At 37.7% G+C, this 9,204-nt stretch overlaps 1 protein-coding gene across 3 annotated transcripts in view; it reads right to left on the bottom strand.

Moving 5' to 3' along the window:
• The window catches only part of NEGR1 (neuronal growth regulator 1), an 804,818-nt gene that overhangs the window by 50,949 nt on the left and 744,665 nt on the right, over positions 1-9,204 (bottom strand). The window lies entirely within an intron of this gene.

Raw genomic sequence — 9,204 nt, 5'->3', positions numbered from 1 at the left:
GATTTTTGTTTTTGGCTTAATTCTAGTTGTATAATTTTTAAAACATTTATTGCATATCATTGCCAAATAAAATTCTTTTTGAGTCTGACTGGTATCTGAACATGAAGCAAACCTAGTTTGTCTTTCTTACGGATGATGAACTTTCCACTCAAGGCTTGTTTTCTTTATGATTAAAAAAAAAAAAACAAAACAAAAAAACCCTGATGCTTTGTTTTCAATGAATGGGTGTTCATCCAACATTACCTATTTATAATACCACGTGTAAAACTCCTTAGTGTATAAAAAACATAATTGTCTATTGCTGTTTTCAAAAAAGGACAGCTGTTCCAAGTCTTTGGCTAAATTAACAAAAATATCATAAAAAATGTTTGCCAATCTATCATGTCACAAAGCTTTTTTTTCCTCCCAAATCATACATTATCCTAATGCATACTTTTTAAAATAAGACAGATCACTTCTAAATGATTGTCTTTAAGATTTGCATAATTAGCTAAACTAAATTAACATCCTGAACTTGGTCATGATTGCCAAATTTGAAGGTCTTACTTCCATTTTTGTTGAAGAAGCTTGAATTAATTTATTCTCTTATAAAGCTTGAATGCATAATCAGTTTCTAATTTGAATAAGCAAACTGGCCCAGAAAATTTTGCAAATTACTCTAATAAGTTCTCTTGGTATTTCCCACAGAAGGCTGAACAAATGTTGATAGAGGGACACACTGTTTGCTTATGTCTAATCTTCCCATCTGACTTATATAAATGTCACAGATGATCTCGGACACATGTCCAATGCCAAATATCCAGAAGATGGCCCTGGGAAGAGGCAATCTACATTTAAGACTGATTAGAGAAGATGGGTTTTTAGCTTGAAAGAAACTGATTGTTGGGATGCAGGAGATGAAGAAAGCATAAAAGTATGAGGGATGTTCTTAAAAAAGGAGTGTATTCAGAAATACTTGTAAGTGAAGATATTGTTGAGAAAATAGAGCCAATATCATTTTCTTTCTGAAGGCTATGTGCTAGTCATTGTTGTAAAGGCTCTGCATAACTTTTCTTATTTAATCTTCATAGGTCCCTTAGCCAGTGAGGAAATGGGATTCAAACCTGGTCTGTCTTCATTTCTGGGTTTATGATTTTAAGCACCAAGTCATACATGGGTTTGGCTACATTAACCTATTAATCTGCATCCTTTTAAAACTAGGTGTTCTAGAATAGTTAGCATTACTGGAGTGGTAGATGATTGCATATAAAACCTTTAAATAAAATCTACTTACAATAAAAACTATGATGTAATCTACTGTACTGGGAGGGGGGATACTCAGCAGCATTATCCTGAAACCCATAATTGTTCCTTAAATAAGAATGGCCTAAGTTTGTTACGGATGCCTTTTATCCTTCTTTCAGGATAGGACAACTCTTTTAAGATCAAGTAAAGATTTAATAGCTGGTATTTGGGAAATTCAACAGACCTTTTTTAGAAGAAGAGCCCTTTCATGATGTGTGCCAGTTAGAGGGCAATGGAGATGCAAAGAGGAAAATCAAGCACTAATATGTGCTCTCAAGGTAATTCCCTTTTGTAGTGCAAAGCAGGCCTTAGAAAGCAGGGCCGTGCCCAGCAGGATGGCCCCCTACCTGTGTGGTGACCTGAGCTGCAGGCCAATCATAGAAGAAGATACTTCAAATGATTTTACCGTGGGAGTGTAGCCAGAGGCTTTTGTATTAAAAACCAGAGATTACACTAGAAGTACAGTTAGAGGAGACGTCCAGCCACGATGAAAACAATAACCCCAATGACTCTTTTTTAAGAGAATATAAGGAGAACGTTTATTTTCATCTTTTGGGAGCAGCTTACTTAAAAAGAGTCAGTCAATGGGGCGCCTGGGTGGCACAGCGGTTAAGCGTCTGCCTTCGGCTCAGGGCGTGATCCCGGCGTTATGGGATCGAGCCCCACATCAGGCTCCTCCGCTATGAGCCTGCTTCTTCCTCTCCCACTTCCCCTGCTTTTGTTTCCTCTCTCACTGGCTGTCTCTCTCTGTCGAATAAATAAATAAATAAATCTTTAAAAAAAAAAAAAAAGAGTCAGTCAATCACCTAACGGGTAAACAAGTTTTGGTACCAAATTTCATTTAGCATCGTGATTCTCAAAAGGAATGATCCGTTCATGATAACAAAATGGAGAAGACTTACAAACGTGTGTGTTTCTGTGTACGCGTGTGTGCACATATGGGTATATGCGTTTGTAGCCACATTACATAGTATGTAGGCGTATGAGGAAGTTAGAGGGGAAGCCATGGCAAGAAAATGAGATGACGCTCGGTGTATGTATGCTGTAAGGACTCGTGTAGTTAATTTATTCTTCCATTGGATCACTCATTTATTCAATTACTCATTGAGTGCCTCTTACGTACTTGACACTCCTCTAGACACAGGGTGTTTGCAGTGAACAAAAAAGATAAAAATTCCTGTCCTCATGCAAATTATAGTGCAGGGTGGATGGGGCTGTGAGGGAGGGATAAACATCATACCTCAGTAAATTGTACACATAGTATGCAAAAAGGTGACCAAAGTTATGGAAAGAAAACAGGCAGTGAAAAGGAGATTGGGGGATGCTGGGAGAGAGGCTTAACATTTTCAATAGGGCCGTGTTCAAGACGTTAAGGAGATTCACGGCAGTGTTGTTCATCTCCTTCCGGGCACCCGATAGGACTGCATTACCCCACCTTGTTGAATTTTGCCGTGGTTGTGTGACTCACTGTGTTCAGTGGAATGTGAACAGAAATCATGTGTGACACATTTGAACAGAAATCTTAAAGAAAAGTCCGTGATTCTCCAAGTTTCCTTTCCCTTCCTTGGGCAATCACGGACTAGATGGTAGAGGTTATCAAGTCCTGTGGTAAGAACACAGGAAGTAGTGCCCTCTGCTGATGCTGATGATCCTGCAACGTGATCAGGAAACAGACTTAATGGGCATTTGTTACGCACTATCACTGCCCATCCTGAGAAGTATAGAGGGTTAGAGTTAATTTTCAGTAGGTGCTAAAACCAAGCTGCCATTGTCTTTTTTTCAGGGTCTGGCAGACAATGTTAAACAATGGCATCCTTTACAGCAGCGGTCAGTAAATGAGAGGCCAAATCTCATCCACTACCTGTTTTGTATGGTCTGTGACTTAAGAATAATTTTTACATTTGTAAGTGATTACAAAAAAGCAAAAGATAAACCCTATTTTGTGACCCATGAAGATCAAATTTTAGAGCCTATAAATAAAAGTTTATTGGAACACAATCACAAGCATTCGTAATGGTATCGTTGATGGCTGCCTTCCTGCTACGACAGCAGGGCTGAGTAACTGTGATAGAGTTGAATAGTTGAGTTTAGATTGCAAACCCTAACATATAATTGGGCCCTTTACAGATAAACTTTGATGAACCCTATTTTACAGCAGTCACATGGCTCATATCATTGCCCAGAAAATGGACACTAACTCTTCCTGGGCCTGAGACCTCTAGCGTACAAATGTTTCCCAAGACCCTCTAACAGAAGAACCTGGGGGAATGTAGTGAACAAGTTCACTGGGAGATGTTCTTACCCGCATTTCTTATTGTGGCATATTGAAAGGAAATTCGTAGTTCATTAAAAGCAATTCTCCATTGGGACAATATGATGCAACTACCTATTTTGTATGTACAGGGCTCTGCGCCAGACTCTTGCCTTAACCCTCAAGGAATCTGTAATCTAAGTAGAGAGAAAAGGTCCAAAAGAATACTGAAACTAAGTAGATGGGGCTTATGCTATGTGAATGGTACAGCCAGGAATCTAAGGGAGAACTGATCTCTATCTGAGAAGTGGGGCATGTCTTCAGGAGAAAGTCAGAGTTAGACTCATCTTTCCTGGGCTGCTGCTTTTGCTTTTAAACCCTAGTTGGGTTTAAGACATCTGTAAGGGCTCCATTTGGTTAATAAAAGTGGATTAGAGTCCAGTTTTCCTCTTCTGTTGATAGTTTGCTTATTTAATCTCTTCACTAAGGAAACAAAACAAAACAGAATCTCAGGTCAAAGCTGACCCAATATTATATCATCAGATCAAGGTTATAAAACTACCCCATACTATTACTAGGCCACATGTCTTTGATTTTGTTTAAGTATGCCTCACAGTGATTGAGGAATATGGCCGATCTGTTGGACTGACAAAGAGCATAATGATTTTATCATCACTAGCAACGTGGTAAATTTAAAAGGGAACGCAAAATGAACTAATAAAAATAACTAAAGAGCACGAACCAAAGGAAAGGGTTAAGGAAAAGAATAGAAAAAGCAGTGAATAATATATAATCGAATTGTAGCTTCATCCACATTTGTGCCGTCCGCATTTTGATTTAACTTTGCCAAATTAACTAAACCGGTCCTTTTTTTTTTTTTTTTAAATCTGTCAGAAATGAAAAATGAAAGATTGAGTTTTTCATTACAAAGTACCATATCCTCCCAAGGATACAACTATGTTGCAGAATCAAGTCCATACAAAAACCTAGACATATATAAATTAAAGAGCTTTCTCCACAGCAGAGCACAGAAAATGAAGAGCACCTGTGAGCCAGTTCATCTGGGAAAATATGCTTTCCGTAATTAAATAAAAACACGCTGCCTCAATCTTATGTATATTGTTGACTAGACAGAGCAATTCACACTGTGAACTGCAGGATCTTGGTGTTGAGGGAAGTCTACCCAATGGAGTGTAATATAATAACAAACCGAAACCTTGTCTCTAATGGTTGAAACACCAACAAAGGCAGTTCTGCAGGAGCAAATGAAGCTTGGCTATTCACTCCCTCTTATGAAAATCCAAGTCAGTTATCCTCAGAAGACAATGAGGGATTCAAGACAGAGAAAGGCACTTCAGTTCCTTCTTTCAGAGGGAAAGGACCTTTTGGGAAATGTTTGGATTCCTTAGAATTTGCACCATTTATTTCATTAAAGATTTCCAAATTCCTGTGTTTCCTGCAATGTTACTGAAATTATAGTACATGTAATGGGAAAAAAAAAAAAAGAATGAAAAATGAGAGTTCCAATGTGAACAATAGCTATCAAAACAATGAAGTCCTTGCTGAATTTTACTCTGTGTCAGCTACCGCAATAGAGGCTGAAGACACAGCAGTGAATAGGACAGTCTCTACCCTCACGGAACTTGTAGTTCTTGAGGGGCTACTGGCAGAACCCCTAAGTTATCTACTTAATCATTTTAGGAGCAGAAAGGTATACAACCTGCTGACAACTGGTCCTTCGTCCTTTGGTCACTATGGAGGTAGTTATGATCTGGGCACTGTATTGACCCCTAGGCTTCTGTAACTCAGTTGACAGCAACCTGCAACCATGCTGACTTGGAAACAATGAGTGATAATCTTTTTGAAGACAATGATGATACTAGAGTTATTTAAAACTTGCATATTCATGAACTCATAAGTTCAGCTGTGCAGACAGATCTTTGGCACTCATTTCCATCCCAGTTTCTTCAGGGCTAGCTTTCTTACTGGGGTGGGTACTGGGGAGAAAAAGCTGCATCAGTAACAAATAAACTGAAGTCATATAATAAAAAGTATGTACTTAATGGAAACACATGGGAGGCCTCTGACAAGAATCAGGGCATGATTATAGCTGTAAATTAGGTAGATTAAATTAGTAGTGTATATAAAGAATGGACTGGAGTAGAAAAAGGGGAATGTTAGTTGGGAAATTTTTATCTGAGTTCACGTGACATATAATCAGTCCTTGAATAAGAGGGTATATATAAAAGATATTCAGAAAAACTCATTATCATGACCAACGTTTATCAAATTAATACTAGGGATGAGCATTTTATGTGTTGTCTAATGATGAATAGTAAAATCTTTGGAGATTGACAAGTTCTATTCCTAACTTCTACACTTCCTAACTGTGTGACCACTTAACCTCTCTGAATCTCAGCCTTCTCGCGTGTAAGATGGTGACAATAATATGCAGGTAACAGGAGCACTGAACAGAAATACCATGATTTGTGTGAAACCGTTCATGGTGGCTGGTACACCTCATGCAGTCACTCCGTTGCTAGCCCGCGGTTAAAGAAGTCATAGCAGTAGTTGAAGTAGTAGTATTACAAAATGCTATGTCCTTATGTATCTTTAAGGTTCAGGACTTGAAGTGTATGTTTACTATTTTCAACTCATTTATTCAACAGGTATTTATTGACCACTTACTTTCTTGCCCTCATTGCTCTGGGCCCCAAGACACATTTTACTTAACAAAACACCTCTTGGAGCACTCCTCTTGGAGCTTACATTCTATGGAAGTAGAGAGATTACAAAGTATAAACGTAACACACAGTTAAATTATAAGCAGAATGTGACATGTACTATGACAAAGTAGAGCATGGTAAGGGAGATGGAGAGTCTGGGAAGTACTGCCAGTACACAGGCCTGGTCAGGGTTGACCTCAGTGAGAGGGTAATAATTAAAGAAGGATTTGAAAGGAAAGGGAAAGAGACTCATGTGCTATCTGGGGGAAAAATCGACGAGCAGAGGGAATATGAAGACCCGAGGTGGAGCGTGTCTGGTGTGCATCAAGGATGGCAAAGAGACCAGTGTACAGCAAAGGACCGCAGTGAGCAAGAAGGGGTGGGAGGTGAGTGATGGAGAGGACAGCGCGGGTGGAACCCAAGGCGTCCACAGACCACACTTTAGCAACTGTTGCTCTAGCTCGGTAAGGCTGGGGGAGTGGAGAGTCCAAACCCAGTTCTGCGGTACGGTAGAGACTCCTACAGTCTTTCGCACAGGATTGGCCAACCTGCAGTAGAAACTGTGGGCTGCCCTTGAGCCAAGTCCGAAACAAATCTGGAAAGCTTTTTCTTGTAACGTTACTGGCTTTTCGTTTTACTTGTCATGACCAGAAGATTTAGTCCCGATCCACTGCCAACATTTAAGCAGTAATGTTAAAATCGTGTATTCATAAAATACACCTTATAAAATTAATAAATGAAAGGAAAATAAGATAAAATTGTCATGTGCCTTCTCAGACATCACGCTCTGTGGCACAAGGCTTGAGGCTGGATTATTTCATTAGGTTAATCAGTAAGTTAAATTTTGAACTGGAATTATGTGAATGAATTCTGAGGCTGTGTTGGTGTTTAAGGTGTGAGGGAAGCGTGCCTGAGGTCTGTCAGTTTGCTAAAGTCGGTGTCATGGTGTAAAAATGGAAAAGGTAATAAATGAATGCCCAGAGAATTACATAATCTGCATCGCTCTTGTTATCTGTCATTTGTGCTTGTATTTCAGAGTCAAATTTCAATAATGCTTCAGTAACGGTATGCTAAAGGACTCCTTCATTTTTCACTGCAACATTTTAGAAAGTCAGAGGTTTTAATATGAGAGGAAATTTTAACTAGTGAACTAATTATTTTGATAGAATTTTTCTCATTTGCATTTTTGACAATTATTTATGACTACTAGAGATAATTAGAGGTTATATGTTTTTCAGAATACTGTAAACAGCCTTATAAACATTAGCTGAACCATTAATTTCAATAGAGTATGAAACACTTTATACTTTTGACCTTTTATAAAATATTCTACAGTTTAAAAAAATTGTTTGTCAAAATTATAGCTATCCGTCCAACTGATATCCAGTATTGTAAACAAGCTCTTGACTTCATACAGCACATTTACATCTAAGTATTTGGTGGTAGCCATTGATAATTGTCCTCATAAATCAAAATTCATTGGCTTTGTATATTTTAAATGGAGCAATATAGCATATTGTAAATAATAAATTGTTATTACCTCCTAGTGAAAATCCCATGCTTTTCAGCATGTTTAATTATCTTTCCTCTTCACATATCTAAAGGTGAAAAACTTAGATTTCTGTGCCTCAGACAAGAAAACAAAATAGCTTCTACATATACAAATGTAACATTAACAAATAAAATTAAAATGACCCAGCAGTATCATTTGTCCTTTCCTTATGATCAAATTGAATGATTTGGGGGCCAGAAATTGTATGTATATATTCGATGATTATTTTGATGTTTCACTGACCATTTCTATCTCCTACAGTCGCTGAGACAGTGGAGCTCTCAGCTACGTCTAACACTGACTACTGATGAATTCATAGATGAGTCTTTCACATCTGATGACTCCATCAATGTTAAAAGTCCTACTACCAAAATTGAGCAAATACATTTCCTAAGACCTTATCAACCTTGGTATGGAGCAGATGAGCAAAGAGCTCAGCTGAATTGATGAAAAGTATCCTAAGTCATTCACAACTAATGATGGAGCTTGTAAAGTACAGCATCTCTGGAGAAAGGAACGGACTTGCCTTCTATGCATATTTTTATCTGCATTTCAATACTGCTTGAATATGTACTTCATTACAGGGCACAACTAAAATAGAAGGGCACCTGCTAAGTCAGAGCCATAAAACAGATCTACAGCCTGCTGGCATGTGAAATTTCTCTAATTTATATTTTTTATGAAACTACCCTCACATTATGTGGTTGGAAGCATAAATAATAAAGCATGTTACTTAAGCAATTTTACATTTACTGTATTAGTAAGTAAATGCAATGGCCACCCTTATTCTCAAACAATAAAAACTACCCAGCCTTTTCATGAAAGATGATTGCAATTTCCATTGGCCTGTATATGCAATAAAAAACCATAACTCATCAAAATTTTAGCTATTTTCTCTTAAGATAGAAGAGCGTTTGCTTGAACATTGAACGTGATATTAAATATTCATGAAACTGAAAAGAGTTTAAGTACTAAGTAAAACTCAAATTCTTTTCAACTAGATTGAAATTCTTTTTGAACCAGGTAAAAACTGCCACTAACCTGAAGAGGTGTTCAAAAACACTGTAAAGAGATTGTACAATGTGTCCAAAGTGCTAGAGTTATTTGGAATTGATTTTTCTAAAAGGCCTGTTCCTCCTCTGAAATTGATTCATGATAACAGCCTCCATTTGGGTCAAACAGTATTTAACCGCTTGTAAATTTTAATTAAATGATTTGTCACTTTGAGCACATAGTTTGTCATCTTGCAACTAAATGATGTGTCTTTATCAGAAAATGACTCAGGGGGAAGGCATTCATCTAATTTGTCACTTGGACACCCATTAAGATAATTTGGTTGTTGCATAAGGGATAAAGTTGAAGATTTGTAAAATAGAGTACACCACTTTTAG

This window comes from Ursus arctos, unplaced genomic scaffold (genome assembly GCF_023065955.2).
Source record: "Ursus arctos isolate Adak ecotype North America unplaced genomic scaffold, UrsArc2.0 scaffold_12, whole genome shotgun sequence".
In the NCBI taxonomy this organism is placed as follows: domain Eukaryota; kingdom Metazoa; phylum Chordata; class Mammalia; order Carnivora; family Ursidae; genus Ursus; species Ursus arctos.
Note: the sequence above shows the minus strand (reverse complement) of the source record. Positions and strands in the feature narration are given on the sequence as shown.